Source organism: Juglans microcarpa x Juglans regia, chromosome 2S, assembly GCF_004785595.1.
Source record: "Juglans microcarpa x Juglans regia isolate MS1-56 chromosome 2S, Jm3101_v1.0, whole genome shotgun sequence".
In the NCBI taxonomy this organism is placed as follows: Eukaryota; Viridiplantae; Streptophyta; class Magnoliopsida; order Fagales; family Juglandaceae; genus Juglans; species Juglans microcarpa x Juglans regia.
Genome location: NC_054597.1, coordinates 925,607 through 943,791, shown reverse-complemented (window position 1 = coordinate 943,791; position 18,185 = coordinate 925,607). Strand labels below are relative to the sequence as shown.

Here is an 18,185-nt window from a genome sequence, read left to right as displayed (position 1 = left end):
TATATGTATGTTTGATAGTTTGTGTATATGGATTTTGTTAGTAAAAAATTGGAAAATCGGATCGGAATAGATCGGAAATCGGTAAAACCAGAGATATCGGTTTAGGAGAGTAACCAGTGCGTAATCGATTTTAAAAAATGTAAAACTAATACATACTTATTTGGTCTTAAATTTTGTCTAAAATTAGATCAGACCGGACCGATTACACCCTTACTACGAAGAATGCGGATGCGGATGCGGATGCGGATTGTATATTATTATTCTTTCAAACATCTATGGGCCTCTTGGTAATTCTGGTCGACCTCAAAATTACTACGCCCTGTTTATTGGGCTGGGTCAGTAGGCCCGTGCTTTATGGGCCCGATTTGGTCTTGGAAAGGTCCAATCGAAGACTACTATTTTTTTTTTTACTTCTATTCTCAGTCGGAAGGTATTATGTCGAGGCTATATAGACTTTGCAAGAAAACAAGTTGGTCAAACATGTCCATTAAACATTTAACTTTTACATATTTTCCGCACAAACATTTTTGGTACTAATGCCCAACATGTCCATACATTGTTAGTTGTTACTTAATCTCATTCTCACTAGGCGGGGATTCAATTGTTCATAGTATTTGTTTTTCCAAAAATAATACCCATACAATCAGTTTTGTATTTTTTTTTATCAAACTCTATTTTAAATGAAAAATATTTTTAAAAAATAATTAATAAAAGTTACATTATTTTCCAGAAGAAAAATATTACAACTATAAAAAAATTACATAAAAATAATTTTACAAACTGATATCATTATATATTTTTTTTATTTTTATAAAAATATTGTGAGTTTACAACCTAATTTTATATATTTTTGTGGGTCCGGTTTTTTTTGTTTTCCTTTTAGACGGTGCTAATCGACCGCCCTCAACTCTCGCTAAGAGTTATCGTTAAGCATAATTGGCCTTTTTTTTTGTCTTTTTTACATGTATTTTTTTACACTTTTAAATACTTTTTTAAAAAATAAAAAAAATCATAATATTATTAAAAAATACTTTCTTAATCACTAAATAAAAAGAAAAAATAAAATAAAAAATTCCAACAATAACATTAAGCTGTAAAAACCAGTAATATCATTATAAGAGTTATAGGACGGTATTATAAGCTTCGCTGGTTCTTCCTAATTATTTTAGTATTTATTTTTTAGCTTTTTTTACATGTATTTTTTAAATACCTTTAAATATATTTTTTTAAAATTTATAATATCATTAAAATATGCTTCTTTAATCACGGAACATAAGAAAAAAAATAATAAAAAATGCCAGCGGTAGCAGCGGTGTAGCTAGGATTATCCTTTCCTTTTATAGTCGTTTGGTTTTTGTTGTTGAAAAAGCTGTTTCCTGGACAGCCTAAGGTTTCGTTTTTTTTTTAAATTCATATGGACTCATTATTATAAATTTTTTAAATTTTAATATAAAATATAATAAATAATTTAATTTTTTAAAATTTTAAAATAATAATAATAATAAAAAATATTATTCTATAATATTTTATCATCTTAACTCAATTCTATTGAACATCTCAATGCAGCCTAAGGTTTCGTTTGAAAAGTAAACCCATCTCAACTCATCTCAACTAATCATTACAACTTTTTTAAATCCCAATACAAAATATAATAAACAATTCAACTTTTTCAAATTTCAAAATAATAATAATAATAATAAATAATATTCTAACAATATTTTATCATTTCAACTCAACTCAACTCAACTCAGTGTAGCATCCAAACCTATTCTAAGGGTGCGTTTGGTTACCAAACTCACCTCAACTCATCTCAACTTATCATTACAATTTTTTCAAATCTCAATACAAAATATAATAAACAATTCAACTTTTTCAAATTTCAAAATAATAATAATATTAAAAAATAATATTCTAACAATATTTTATCATCACAACTCAACTCAACTCAACTCACTTTAACATTCAAACACACCCTAAATCTGAATTTATGACAATTCTACATCCAAGTTCATAATTATGACTATTCACGTTGCAGTTTATTGTAAAGTACTAATAAAATAAGAGTTCTTCTATATGGCATCCACTATAGTGGTGCACTCAATGCACACACTACGTGGATGCATCTGTTTTTTTTTTTTTTTTAAATCAAAATGTGCGTTTTGATTCAAGACGTATTTTGAAATTGTATGTTTTGTTTCATCCCATTCGAATTCATGCCGCGAAACCCCTCCTCCATCGCAACCCACGTCTGCTTCCACAACCCAGCACCTCCCAGCGACGCCGTCTCTCTTGTCAGTGCCACCGAGCGGCACTCCTCCGGCTGCCCAGCGCCTCCACTGTCCCGCGAGCTTGTTGAGCGGAGCAAACAGTTTTTGAATCCCGCGAACCCCCTTTCCTGGCCACGAACCTGCGTCCGTCGGCTTCCTCTTGCCAGCCCACCTCGCGACGGCTTCCTCTTGCCAGCGCCACCTTGCGAAGCTCGTACGTCTGTCCAGCGCCGCCTCGCCTTGCGAGCTGATTGAAAGGACCAAATCAACAATTGGACCGAGTGCTCTATTTCGCCAAATGGTTTGGTAGGTAAATATTGTACTACAATTTTTCCGTCCATACATGCTATGTTCTTCATGTGTAGATCAAGATGTGATTTTTGTATTTTCTGAGATGGGTATGCTTAGGGCATGGAGAAATTTCCAAAAAATTAGGGTCCTTAACTGCTCTATTCTCTCTCTCTTTCTCTCACCTTGAAACAAAGGAATTAGAGTCACCTAGATAAGATTTTAATGTCGCACCACCAGCTCTGAAAACGCCATCCCCCTTCTCCCTCTCTTTTCAAGACTATCCCTGGTCGGACAATTTGTTTGCTCTATGTTTGCTTGGAAGAACCATCTCTAGCGATGCCCTTGTAATTCACTCACCACATTTTAGCTGCCTCTGTTTCCCAGATTTGCTTGGAAGAATGCGTGGATAATGCCTTTTCATTACTGAACTAAGTATCTAATTGTACAGAAAGAGCTCTATTCCAAGATATTTTACACTGCAAAGATCTCAAAACAATTGTTATGGATATGTCTAATGTACAGATTTTTCATAAAGACATTGATCTCTCAAAAGATGAAAAAAGGATTTCTCATAGAGCACATAAATTTATTTATCTTTATGCATAGATCTTAATAAACTCTAATATTGTATGGTCATTGAGATGTGTTCTAATCCACTGAGACAGAGAATATGGAAGCTCTTTTAATAACTAATGACAGGGTTGTATCTTACTTTGAAGCTCACATCCATTGTTGAGAAGGTATTTTTTTGTTAGTACATTTTTTGAGATTCTTGTCTGCTACAATGTGTTTGATCTTTTCATTATTATTATTATTATTATTATTATTATTATTATTATTATTATTATTTATGTAAAAGTAAATTTGTTGAGGAGGCCATCTATTGTGTAGAATATAGATTGGCTAGGCCAGAAGATGGCCAGAATATAGAATTTGTTCAGCTCAGCACAGGTACCTGAGCTGAGCGTTTGGACTTTGAGTTAGACTTGACAACATCAGTTTATAACGCTAATATCTTGAATTGAATATTTTCATATGAGTATTCGAATGTCTAAACTGGAATTCTTTTGCAACAGACCCACTCTTGTTGCCTTAATTGGTTTTGGCTTGAATTTAAGCGCTGTGAATCATATAGGAAGCAGTACATATATGACCAAAGCTTCAGAAGATGATTGAATGGTCCAGCATGAGTAAATCATGAAAATGAATCATCATACCTTTGGTGTTATGTGCATGTTACAGCAACAAAGAACAGGATAGGTGGAGCTTGGAACGCACACTATTCAATCTCATGGTGCCACTCTTGCATGGAATCACATTTATGATTGGCATATATTGCTGCTTCTTGCTGCGATAAAAGTAGTTGTATATATAATTGGCCCATTTCACCGCTTAGTGGGAAAGGGCGATATAAGTAGTTCTATATATAATTCGCCCATTTCACCGCTCTGTGAGAAAGGATATGATGACAAACCTCAAGTATCCCATGAAAGGAATCACAGTTCTTGTATGGTCTGTTCCGGTAAGTTCTTTGCCAATGTTTTTTATTTCTTTAATAAAAAAACTTTTAGCATAATTTTCATTAAATTGAACTGGCTAGATTCTGTTTAGTCGCTAAATGCAACAATTAGTATTCTGTTTTCATCAACTTTGCAATGCAAGTTTCTGTAAGATTTATTTTAGAAATCTCCTATTGCCATTTTCCTGAGCTTCTATATTCATAGGAAAGATATCTACGAGGCTAAGAGGGGATCAGAGCTACATAATTAGGGCTTTTCTATCTTTGTAATTGACAGTTGGTGGTTTAATAAATTCTTATTTTACTTATCAAAAAAATATTTGAACAGGAGGCCATTATTTTAAGATATATAGTCTATGACTATTGATATACTTTGAGCCATATAGGATAGAATCTTGATTAACTTATGGTTTGAGTTGGATAGTGTTTAGGACTCATGAGTTGTGGGAAGTGAGAATTCAAGTGAGCAGAGTCAAAGAGTAGAGACCCTGTGATTGAAAAAGTTAAATTGTTAAGAAAGAAAGAAATGATGACACCATTTAATAAGACTCACTCTGTGTCATCTTGCAAGACAATGTGAGGTTGGTTGGATGTATACATTATATTACAACTACTTCTTGCTACTATTATTATTATTTAATCAATTTCTATGATTGGAGCCATGATCGTTATCAAAATTGAAAATTCCATTTGTTAGATATGACTTTAAAGTGATGAAAAATATTGATTTCATGTTGAGTTGAGCTTCCTGCTGTCAATGTAGGGGTTTGATGTGCATACATAGGATGAAGATTGTTCATCGTGATATAAAGAGTGCAAACTGCCTTGTGAATAAGAATTGGACTGTCAAGATCTGTGATTTCGGGCTCTCAAGGATATTAACAGAATCACCAATGAAAGATGCTTCATCTGCTACTCATCAAAGAGATGGAACATCTAGATCGTTTAAGAGGGGAAAGAGAAAGAGTTGATAGTGTTAATTCAGTGTATTATAGTGTTAAGACGGTGTTATATTTCACTTCATAGAAAATGTATGTGAATTTATTGATTCACAATTTTTCCTTGAAAGAGTAGTCCTGATCTTTATTTGCTTTTCTTTTATTTTTCCTTTCTCATATTATTCCAAAACCAAATACAGACTGTATTATGTTATTATTATTCCGTTTGCATGATATCAAAAACCAGATACAGACTGTGTTGCAATCTTGATGTAGCCAATCCTTTTAGTTTTATTATGTTGGGTAACTAAATATGTTCTGATTGGGTGCCAAGATTATGAGGTAAAAGAAGAAATTCAAACTGTGACTAATTGCATATTATTTTAAAAACCGGTACTATCAACCTAAGAATGCAAGTGAAGTTAGGTTCATGTTGCACCATTAGCAACAATGGAATCAAAACTAAAATCATTCATGAGATGTGCACAAGCTATTTTCATTACAAAGGTTAATTTAATGAACCTACAGGTACCCTTTTTGTACAATAGGAGTACCATTACAACTGATCTTTTTGTACAATAGGAGGAGTACCATTGCAGTTGATCTATTCAATAATGATATATTCCATACAACGTGCTATTTACATACAATTTATCCAACCAAACCAAAAGTGTTACAATTGTGACAACCCAATTTTAGAAACTTGTCTGCTACAGCAGGGAGAATATTTTTCATCTGTATGTCTTGCTTGTATCTTTCTTCTGCAGCCAACCATTCTTTAACTTTTGTATCAAATGGAAGGTTCATAATCCAACTAGAAACACTAGACTGCAAAGACTTTTCTTCCACCTGGCTTTTCCATATCTTATGCATATGTTCATTAATTTAAGCATAGCCTGAGCATAAGAAAATAAAAATCAAACATAACTTACTCCGTATGTGTCCAAGAACACTATAGTCAGATGCCATATCTTCAATAGACCATATAGAATGCAGGAATGATGATCTGCATCATACTTGGACCAGGTGTTGTGAAAACATAAACAAAAGCTCACCTCATTAAAGTGATGCCTTCTTCAATGTTTAATTAACAATTCCATCAGTGGCACTATAAAACATATCCATAAGCATTGTCTTCCATACAAAAACCGCAATAGTTATTAGTTACTTCAGTTAATTGTATTATTTTCAATAAACCATTTTGAAACAAGTTAAATGGACAGAGAAACTCAAAATGACTGTGAAGGCAAGAGGCTTAAATCCATAACAACATATTTTGTAGTGATGAATATTGATGGAATGATACATTGGGAGATGCAGTCAAATAAGAAACCAAAAGCAATTTTTGCCGGCAAATACTGGCTTTAAACAAAAGTATTGACTTAAAAGATGAATAAATTTTTTTAGCATAATACCGCTTCCAACATTGGCATATATATATAGTCCTTTCGGGAAAAAAGGAGAAGTTGGACAGCGACCAACAATAGAATCTAGCTTCTTCTCTCGATTGAGATATGAAACCCATTTCCCCGCTCCCGATTCTATATTTTCAGAGCTTTTCCTGAGTCAAGAGAAATTTCTTAAATACGGAGATGAATCAAAAAATTTCTAGAACATAAAACTTCGATTAGACACAGACAAAATGAAGATGAAAATAAAAAACTTCACGAAGAGAGAGAACAGAGAGAGTAATTAAGTTATGCACAATAAAAAAAATGCAGCAGAAAATTCAAAAGGGCCAGAGAGAAACGTGGTAATGGACGAAGTTTCACACGGACGAAGTGCTGCTGTGGTAATGGCAACTTTGCAGAGGATGGGTGACGGGGGTGGGGGAGAAGATGGGCGACGGGGAAGAAGTTTGAAAAGGGCCAGTGAGAAACGTGCAATAGGGAGAAGGAGGAATAAAAAAAAAGTTACCTTAGAGAAGAAGAAAAAGAAGAAGAAATCTCAGAGAAGAAGAAGAAGAAGAAGAAGAAGAAGAAGAAGAAGAAGAAGAAGAAGAAGAAGAAGAAGAAATCACCTGCGACTTGAAATCACATTGCAGAGGAGCTCGGGGCTTCGGGGGAGGAACTCGAAATCTCAGTGCAGGGCTTCTCGGGAAATCACGTTGCAAAGGAGTTCGGGAGCTGGGGGGGGGGGGGGGGGAGGTGGGTGGGGGGAGAAGAAGGAAAAAAAGGGGAAGGGAGAAGAGGAAGAAATAAACAGGGAGGGAGGAAGAAAGAAACTCGGGGGGTTGGGGGGAGAGGAACGAAACGCATAAAAGGAACGAAAATTCAAAATAAAGTGACTTTTTCCGTTTAGGAGGAGTGGAACGAAGACACGTCATATGTGCAAATTGGATGTAGCAAACAGTGTATACTACTTAGAGTTTTCCATAAAATAAAGTTCGTGATTGATAGAGTCGTGCCGCCAGCTTTGACTGCTGGTGTGCCGCTAGTAGAAAGTTCTTTTTATATTTATTTAATTTTATATATATTTAATATATTTAAATATTTTGAAAAAATAAAAAAAATATATCCATATACTAAAAATTATTTTATTAATTATTAAGTAAAAAAAATTTAAATACATTAATGGTCAAAGAGGCAAATTCTGACGGTATAAGTAAGATTTTTCTTAAAAATACAGGAGATGTTTCTATATCAAATGTACATAAACTTCAACGATTGATGGCGCGAGGTGCAGACCGTCCAAACGAACGTCCTATTAGTTTGCAGCCACATGCATGCCTCTAATTAATCTTCATGGCCGAGGCGTCATCACAGACATCATCACCGCCGGCAGAAAAACTGATGATAAATGCCTTCATATTTTATGAGCACGCAATCTATGGTCCAATTGTATGAAGAGCTTTTTTAAAACAAAAAAATTATAAATAATTTTGCTATTCCTCATCTTTATATATTACACATCATATTTTTTTAAATTTATTTTTGTTTATTCTTTTCAAACTAATTGAATATTTTTTTCTCATAATTTCACGTAGTGTGTAATGTGTACACTGTTACAGTAATCTCTAAAAAATTTCATATTTTAAATAGGATAAATTTAACATTTTGCTGATGTGGATGATGTGTATTACGTGCTTTATAAATTCTTTTCTAATCGAGAGGAATGCAAAAAATGACATTGCTAGAATAACTTCCAAATATGTCTCTTAATGCAATTATACTTTTTTTTTCTTTTTTTTTTTTCAAATATTTGTAAACATTTAACAAAATATGCAAATCTATTAATATTCACTTCATTAATCATTAATAAAAAAAAAAGGAACACCCACTAATCAGGCTTGAGCTGCAAGCAGCCACATACCAATGGTAGACACATTTTAGAGTCATTTAAGCATTTTCCATACCAAAATTCTATCAAGCACGCCCATTATAAAGCACGAAATGCATACGCTCCATATTAGCATATAGTGAAATGTCAAATTTACCCTTATTTAAAACACATCCTCCATTTTTTTTAGAGCCTAACCCACGAGCTTTACGGCAGAGAAATCTCATAAGCAAAGCTTCTGCCAAACCATCCAATGAGGCTCATTATTTTCTACCAATGGGTTCGAGAGGATTTTATATGAACAAAAACAAGAAAACATACTGCCTCATGAATCATGAACAGAGAAATTAAAGATGTATTTGATCCCAATAGATGCTCCAAAAAAAATGGAAAATAATTGAGAGAGGTGCTCTTGAAACCTTCAATCGATAAGGGAAAATGAAAAGACATCTCGTTTGTTTTTACAATACATCTCATCTCAATCTCATATAATTATTATAATTTTATACACAAAATAAAATAATCAATTCAACTTTTTCATATCTCAAAGTAATAACAATATTAAAAAAATATATTTTAATAATATTTTATTTAATTTTCAATTTTTATCTCAATCCATCTCATCTAATTTATAAAAACAAACCAAATGAGCAGAGAAAAAATTGTTTTTTGGCCAATGGAGATAACAGTGCTGCATGGCCTTCAAATTTTGATAACTTCCGGGTTTTTGTGATTTTTTTTTTGTGAACCTAGGCGGGAAGGATGGGAGAAGATGTGCGGGATGAGGGCTAATCAGAAAGGATAATGCTTACAACTCCTTTGATATAAAAATCATCTTATATTATTTTATTATTATAATTTTTTTAAATTTTTATATAAAATATCATAAATAATTTAATTTTTTCAAATTTTAAAATAATAATAATATTAAAAAATAATATCTTGATAATATTTTATTTAATTAATTTAAAATTATTTTATCTCATTTTACTATTTAAAAGAACTCGAGAGTGAGAGAAGCCCTACCAATTCAATTTTTTATTTTTATTTTTATTTAAATATTTTTTAATAATAGTGTAAAAATATTCAAAAAAAAAATTAAGAGTATAAAAAATATATATGAAAAAAAAAAGAAGTCATTTGGGCTTGTATCTCTCGTGCAGTCTCCAACGAGAAATGCTGAAATCTTACAAAAAGAAGAATCTTCTGTTTTGATTTTTCTTTTTTTTAACTTATTAACGTCAGCAATTCGTGCACTACAAGGCTTTCTGTAGCACTACTGTTCCAAAAATCTTTTTGTTTCGACAGGTCAATGGTCAATATATTCTGACGGCAAATTGTTGAGGGAGGTGCAGCGCATCCAGATTCCGAACGCCCTTTTATCCATCAAATGCTTCCAATATTCATGGCCGAGGCGTCATCACCTCCGGAGTATATATATTCATACTTTTAAAAGAACGCATATATTGTCGTTTGTATAAATACCCAGTTGGGTCTCCCATTTAATTCATCCCACTTATCTCTGCAATCAAATAATACGAGTACTATCATTACAAATGGCTGCTAAAGCTCCCACCATTCCTCTTCTCACTCCTTACAAATTGGGGAAGTTCAATCTATCCCACAGGTATGCACCTTGCAAAGTCTTTTCTTTTTTTCGTTGGTGGTCGGAGGGCCTATAGGATCTCTTCACTTCCTCTCTCCTACTTCAATCCAGATTTTTCTTGAAATTTCTCTGTTTTGCGTGGAAATTTCTCTGTTTTAGAGTAGTTTTGGCGCCAATGGGCAGACTGAGATCTTATGGCAATGTTCCCCAGCCACATGCTATCTTGTACTATTCTCGAAGAACCTCCAAAGGTGGTCTTCTAATAGCTGAAGCCACCATAGTTTCCGACACTTCTCGGGGGTAATTTTGACCTTAATAGTTTGTACAGTTCGTTTTATGGTCCACACTTGATGGACAGTTTGCAATTTGAGGATTCCTTTCCTTTCCTTGTAAATTTTTTATGACTTCCTTTGGTTTCTTTGGTGTTGTAAAGGTATCCAGACATACCTGGCATATGGACAAGAGACAAAGAAGGCATAACAGCTCTATCATCTCTCTCTCGCACTTAATTTACTTCTTCAATGTTTTAGCTTTTTTCTTTGTGGAGCTTTGTTAAGGAACATCCTGTTTTAAGTACATATAACAGATCATAACTTTTGTTTTTTAGTTCTTAACTTTTTAACGGGTGGTTTCTGATTTATTTTCACACTCACGTGAAGGAAACATTGTATTAAACATTAATTCTAAGCTCAGCTTGTTAATTTGGATTTCTTTTTTTCTTTCATATTGTTTTTCTACAGCTCCAATTTCTTCAACTGAAAAACCTTTGACCCCACAAATTCCATCTAATGGAACTGATGTTCCACAGTTCGCTCCCCCAAGGCGGCTGCGGACAGATGAAATCCCTGGAATTGTCAACGAATTTAGGCTTGCAGCAAGGAATGCTACTGCAGCTGGTAAGTTCTTTTCATAAAATTGCACTTGGGTTCAAAAACATTCCCGAGAAAGGAAAGGAAAAAGGATGTCGTGCTGAATTAGTTTACACTAGCTACCTTCTGTTGTTGCAGGGGTAAGATACAAAGTTTGGTGAAATGATGTTATCTAAGTTTATACACATTAAGGGAAATGATTTGTATAGTCCTAATATTTGCAATGCAAGCCCCACGCACTTCATTGAAAAATGTGAGTAAAGTTGAGACCAATCTGAAAAAAAAAACCTCGTTTTTTACTAGTAGACATTACTTTTTTATCAAACGGAGTACGTGAGGCTTGAACACTTTATGATGATTATATCATTACTGATCTTATATGCATGCACCCAACGAGTACTGCATTTAAAATTGACATGTATCAATCTTGAGAGCAACAGGAAACACATTGCTTTTATTTGTTTATGTAATGTGGGAAAAATATATAAGATGTGATTTTTAGGCATGTGTTGCCCCTGGGATCAAGTCAGTTTCTCTTAGTTTGAGATTTTCTTTGGTAAGGTACTCACGACAAGCATTCTTACAGGACTAATTCCATGAATAAAAAAAAGTTCACAAATGCCTGTCGGATTGAAATGAGATTATCACAGCATTTTCATGGTTCCTTGTGTTTAGTGTCAAAATAGCCTTTCATTTTGTTGCTTCCTTTCTGAAATGATGTCTTTTTGTCTTGGGCATAGGTTTTGATGGAGTTGAGATCCATGGAGCTCATGGTTACCTGATTGATCAGTTTATGAAAGATCAAGTGAATGATCGAACGGACCAATATGGTGGATCCCTTGAAAATCGTTGCTGATTTGCTCTAGAAATAGTTGAAGCTGTCGCCAATGAGGTAGGAGTTGATAGGGTTGGAATAAGGCTATCTCCTTTTGCAGACTATATGGAATCTGGAGACTCAAATCCAAAAGCATTGGGGCTTTACATGTCTGAATCTTTAAACAAGTATGGGATTTTCTATTGTCACATTTTGAGCCAAGAATGAAGACAATTTCGGAAAAATCTTACACTCCCCAAAGTCTTCTGCTTATGAGAAGGGCTTTTAAGGGTAGTTTTCTTGTTGCTGGGGGTTACGATAGGGAAGATGGAAACAAGGCCATCAGCACAGATCTTGTTGTTTACGGTCGCCTATTTTTAGCCAATCCAGATTTGCCTAGAAGATTTGAGCTCAATGTTCCTCTCAACAAGTACCGCAGAGACACATTCTACATCTCTGATCCTTTTGTGGGTTACACTGACTATCCACTTCTTGAAGATGCCGCAATCCGCATAGATCTCCAAAGCTGTGGCCGGAAATTTAAATTATCTAATATAATTCTTCTTCGAAATACAATGTTTTTTTTTTCTTTTTGGCTAAAAATTGTTTTGTTTTGTGCTGTACAAGTGCAATGAAAAATATGCTTATAAATCTTGAGGAAATAATCCAAGGTGCAAGGGTTAAACACCTGTTGGTGTGTGTCTGCAAGACTCCATGCATGCGTAACGATGAATGTGAATTGTAATTTGACTATTACAAGAAATGAATTGTAATTTTTAAAATTATCTTTGACAATCTCTGCTCTGCGATATTGAATTTAATAAAATTACATAAAATAGAAAGCTTACTTATCTTTTGATAATTTGACGAAAAGTTGATCTGATCGGATTATCCTAATAATTTTATCTTGGAATGTCTATTGACATCAGTTAGAAGTACAATTATATTGTAAATGAGAATCATTGACTCTCTCAGCACTTTAAATAGATTTTGGGCTATCATGTAAACAATAGAGGTATTTGTGTCCCATTGTAACACACTTGGATTCAAAGTTGATCTCAATTTATCTCATCTAATCATTATAATATTTTTAAATTTTCGCATAAAATATAATACATAGTTCAAATTTTTTAAATCTCAAAATAATAATAATATTGAAAAATAATATTCTAGTAATATTTTATTCAATTTTTAACTTTTATTTTAACTTATTATCTAAACGGCACCATTAGGCCCTGTTTGAATATAAGAAACATCTCATTTCATCTCACCATTCCATTTTTTTAAATTTTCACACAAAATATAATAAAAAGTTTAATCTTTTTAAATCTAAAAATAATAATAATAATATTTTATTCAACTTTCAAATTATCTCATCTTTTAACTCACCGTTAAAACCGCACCTTAGCTTAATTATCCAGATTGGAGGTAATTTAGTAAAATCAATGAGCATACACGGTGACGACGCCGAAGGGGTGCAGGGGGGCCAAGGCAACCCAAGGATCTGGCGTTTTTTTTTTTTTTCCCAGAAAGATCTATCTTAATTATATTTATTTATTGTTTTATTTTAAAATTTTAAATTAAAATATAATATTCATATTAGATTATTTCCCTTTTAAAGCTTTTATAATTATCTGAGTAGAGTATATTTAACAAAAATCTCCACCTTTACCGAAGAGCTAGCGACACGGAATGTAATTGCGCTAATTATTCAGTGAAATAAAAAACCTAGTTTATAGTTTATATATATTACGATATTACCTCTTTTATATAATTCATATATAATTGTTTCCATAGTTCAATCTCTTTATTTTATTGCATTATATGAAAGTTTAGATCTAAAATTATCAGTATTTAAAGAAAAAAAAGAAATTTAAGTATTTATTCTAAAAGTACCCAATACCTTCAAAATTATAATCTGGATTCCCCTGAGCATACACATTGGATTTGACCTCTAAGTTTTATTTACAAAGAAACCAGAGTCTGTTTTACTTTTTAACACATGCATGAACCTAAGTAGTAAAACTTGAATTCCCTTTTTTTTCTTTCTTTCTAAACATGGAGAGTGTGCATTGAGATGGGGCCTGCAAATAGCTATTTACAAAAAATCACTTATCTAGATCTCAATTCAGACATGGCACCTATCAAATGAGTCGTGATTGGCTTCTTTTATCCATCTGAATGGATTCAGGGAAGGATAAGAAATTTTGTTTAAAGTACATAGCATACATCTTTAATTTAAAAATGAAACTATTATGTTCATAATATCTTAGTATTATATTAATTAATTTTAAAACTTAAATTTAAATATGTAAAATATATAATTAAATAAATAAAAAATAGAGTGAAGATTCGAATTCAAGATTCTACTGTGATATCACGTAAAATTATATCTTATATAAAAAATAAAAATACATTTATATTATTTCATTTATATTTAACATTAATCAGAGATCCTTACTAGTATGAGGAACATCGGACCAATGATCGAGAATTTAGCAAATGAAAAATTTTATTCATTATCTCCACACCACATATCATATATAATTTTTTAATTTTTAACTTTTTTTACTAAATATATAGTATATAAATGATGAGTAGAAAAAATCAATTAATTTAAGAAGAATAAAACTAAAAATAATAATAATAATAATTGAATTCAAGATGTCTAGTGTGATATCATGTGAAATTATATCTTATATAAAAAATCTAAATTAATAGACAAAAATACATTTATATTATTTCATTTATATTTAACATTAATCAAGAGTTCCTTCTGAGTACGAGGAACATCGGACCAATGATCGAGAATTGAACAAATAAAAAATTCTACTCATTATCTTCACACTACATATTATATATAATTTTTTATTTTATTTTATTTTTTTCTCTTACTAAATATACAATGTATAGATAATGAGTAGAAGAAATTAGTTAGCTTAGGAAGAATAAAACTAAAAAAATTTAAAAAAATTAAAATAATTGTAGTGTATGGTGTGTGAAAATAATGAGTAGCAAAGTTAGTGTATTTATTTACCATTTTGTTTCAACGGGTCAATGGTCAACGTATTCTGGCGGGAACTTGTGGACGGATGTGCAGCAGTCCATCCAAACGCCCTTTTTGCAGCCGCATGCTTCCTAACTTTCATGGCGGAGGCGTCATCACGGACATCACCTCCGTGATGGTGAATATGTTCATATTTCTCGAATCTTCTGGTCAATCAAATGCCTTTTTTGCAATCAAATGCTTCCAATATTCATGCCCGAGGCGTCATCACGGACATCACCTCCGTGATGGTGAATATGTTCATATTTCTCGAATCTTCTGGTCAACCAAATGCCTTTTTTGCAATCAAATGCTTCCAATATTCATGCCCGAGGCGTCATCACGGACATCACCTCCGGAGAAAAAGATGACGGTGAATATGTTCATACTTTTGCAAGAACACATATATTGTCGTTTGTATAAATACCCAGTTGGGTCTCGCATTTAATTCATCCCACTTATCTCTGCAATCAAATAATACGAGTACTATCATTACAAATGGCTGCTAAAGCTCCCACCATTCCTCTTGTCACTCCTTACAAATTGGGGAAGTTCAATCTATCCCATAGGTATGCACCATGCAAAGTCTTTTCTTTTTTTCGTTGCTCGGGGGGGTGATTGGGGTGTGTGGGGGAGCTTGTTGCAATGTGTGAATGATGGAGAAATCATGGTGGTCGAAGGACCTAGAGGATCTCTTCACTTCCTCTCTCCTACTTCAATACAGATTTTTCTTGAAATTTCTCTGTTTTGCATGGAAATCTGGCTGTACTTGAATCATGATTAATAAACTCAACGAAAAAGTTCATGCTATTATAACAAATATAAAGAGGCATAATCATTTTATTCTAATTGCTGAAGCCACCGCAGTTTCTGACACTTCTCGGGGGTAATTTTAACTATAATAGTTTGTAAAGTTCGTTCTATGGTCCACACTTGATGGACAGTTTGCATTTTGAGGATTCCCTTTCTTTCCTTGTAAATTTTTTATGACTTACTTTTGTTTCTTTGGTGTTGTAAAGGTTTCCGGAATCACCAGGCATATGGACAACAGAGCAAGTTGATGCATGGAAACCCATCGTAGATGCTGTTCATGCAAAAGGGGGATCTTTTTTTGTCAACTTTGGCATGTTGGGAGGGTTTCAAATCAAGGTTTGTCTTTAAAAGTGACCTTTACTTCTTCTCTTCCAATATTGAACAATTGGCCTGCGCTTTTTGCCTGTGAATGGAGAGAATTAAATGTTGACAAGGTGTAAGTGACAAAAGCTTTATACTTATTAAGAAGGAGGCATTGTAGAAAAGCATGGTTCTCTGTGTGTTGTTCTTTTGTAAAGGTGATATGTAGATAATTTTTTTGTTGTTTTTGATAGGCAGATACCACATGCTCTATTCCAACTTTGTCAAATACTAATTCTTTTGACCCTTCATCAATTCAAAAACCACACTTTTTTGGACAAAGAAGGCATAGCAGCTCTATCATCTCTCTCTCGCACTTAATTTATTTCTTCAATGTTTTAGCTTTTTTCTTTGTGGAGCTTTGTTATGGAACATCCTGTTTTAAGTACATATAACAGATCATAACTTTTGTTTTTTAGTTCTTAACTTTTTAAGGGGTGGTTTCTGATTTATTTTCACACTCACGTGAAGGAAACATTGTATTAAACATTAATTCTAAGCTCAGCTTGTTAATTTGGATTTCTTTTTTCTTTCACATTGTTTTTCTACAGCTCCAATTTCTTCAACTGACAAACCTTTGACCCCACAAATTCCATCTAATGGAACTGATGTTCCACAGTTCGCGCCTCCAAGGCGGCTGCGGACAGATGAAATCCCTGGAATTGTCAATGAATTTAGGCTTGCCGCAAGGAATGCTATTGCAGCTGGTAAGTTCTTTTCATAAAATTGCACTTGGGTTCAAAAACATTCCTGAGAAAGGAAAAAGGATGTCGTGCTGAGTTAGCTACCTTCTATTGTTGCAGGGAAAGTTTGGTGAAATGATGTTATTTAAGTTTACACTTGTTAAGGGAAATGATTTATATAGTCCTAAGATGTGCAATGCCAACCCCATCAGTTCTGTTGAAAAATGTGGACAAATATGAGATCCACCTGAAAAAATTCATTTTTTAATAGTAAACTCTATTTTTTTTTCATATGGAATACTCGGAGCTTGCATGCCCTAAGACGTATCTAACATTACTATTATATTAATGCACCCAACAAGTACGGAATTCAAAATAGACATGTATCAATCTTGAGAGCAGCAGGAAACATATTGCTTTTTTTTGTTTATGTAATCTGGGAAAAATGACATGTGATTTTTTGGCATATGTTGCCCCACAGATCAAGTCAGTTTCTCTAATTTTGAGATTTTCTTTGGTATGTACTCACGACAAGCATTCAGCTTACAGGATTAATTCCATGAATAAAAAAAGTTCACAAATGCTTGTCGGATTGAAATGACATTATTACAGCATTTTCATGGTTCCTTGTGTCTAGTGTCAAAATAGCCTTTAATTTTGTTGCTTCCTTTTGAGATGTTTTTTGTCTTATGCATAGGTTTTGATGGAGTTGAGATCCATGGAGCTCATGGTTTCCTAATCGACCAGTTTATGAAAGATCAAGTGAATGATCGAACGGACCAATATGGTGGATCCCTTGAAAATCGTTGCCGATTTGCTCTTGAAATAGTTGAAGCTGTCGCTAATGAGATAGGAGCTGAAAGAGTTGGAATAAGGCTATCTCCTTTTGCAGACTATTGGGAATCTGGAGACTCGAATCCAAAAGAACTGGGACTTTACATGGCTAAGTCCTTAAACAAATATGGGATTCTCTATTGTCACATGGTTGAGCCAAGAATGAATGGAGTTCTGGAAAAATTTAACACTTCCGACAGTCTTCTACCCATGAGAAAGGCTTTTAAGGGTAGTTTTCTTGTTGCTGGGGTTATGATAGGGAAGAAGGAAATAATGTCATCATAGAAAACCGCACAGATCTTGTTGCTTACGGTCGTCCATTTTTAGCCAATCCAGATTTGCCTAGAAGGTTTGAGCTTGATGTTCCTCTCAATAAGTACAACAGAGAAACATTCTACACCTCCGATCCTGTTGTTGGTTACACTGACTATCCATTTCTTGAAGATTCTGCTTAGATCTCCACAAGAAATCTTATTAGTCTAAACTGATCCCTCTTCTAAATCCTATGTTATTTCTTCCTAAAGTTGTTTCATTGTGTTGCACAAGTGCAATGAAGATATGCTTATAGATTTATAATATAATAATTTTGTCATCTTAGTATATATAATTCCTTTGGTTGTTTTGTAAATGCTAGGATGATTACATGTAATTGAAGTATTCTTTGGCCATAAGTGAGGATTATCAATAAAAATTGAGGTCTTGTCCACTTTAGTTAAAAAAGGGTTAAACACATGTTGGTGTGAATCTGGTTGCATGCATGTCTGACTATCAATGTTAATTGTAATTTGGCAATTACAAGCAACGATTCTTCAACATGGGAGCACGTTAGCTTGGTTATCCAGATTGCATATACAATTGCAAACGCC

The 18,185-nt window shown here is 33.3% G+C and overlaps 2 protein-coding genes, 1 long non-coding RNA gene and 2 pseudogenes across 3 annotated transcripts in view; 3 read left to right on the top strand and 2 right to left on the bottom strand.

Annotated features, from left to right (window-relative positions):
* Nucleotides 1-12,272, top strand: part of LOC121252603 (12-oxophytodienoate reductase 2-like) — a 31,955-nt gene extending 19,683 nt beyond the window's left edge. The window contains exon 8 of the mRNA XM_041152328.1: nucleotides 12,104-12,272. The gene's annotated coding sequence lies outside the window, so the exon portion shown is untranslated. The remainder of the gene's footprint in view (nucleotides 1-12,103) is intronic.
* Nucleotides 1-18,185, bottom strand: part of LOC121252602 (elongation factor 1-gamma-like) — a 30,465-nt gene that overhangs the window by 11,776 nt on the left and 504 nt on the right. The gene's annotated exons all lie outside the window — the stretch shown is intronic.
* Nucleotides 5,589-7,311, bottom strand: LOC121252611. Its single transcript, XR_005938249.1, has 3 exons — nucleotides 7,036-7,311; nucleotides 6,431-6,556; nucleotides 5,589-5,911 (listed from the first exon to the last, which is right to left on the bottom strand). It is a non-coding gene; the product is annotated as an uncharacterized LOC121252611 (long non-coding RNA).
* On the top strand, nucleotides 9,788-17,914 carry LOC121252604 (annotated as a pseudogene).
* On the top strand, nucleotides 10,251-12,272 carry LOC121251605 (annotated as a pseudogene).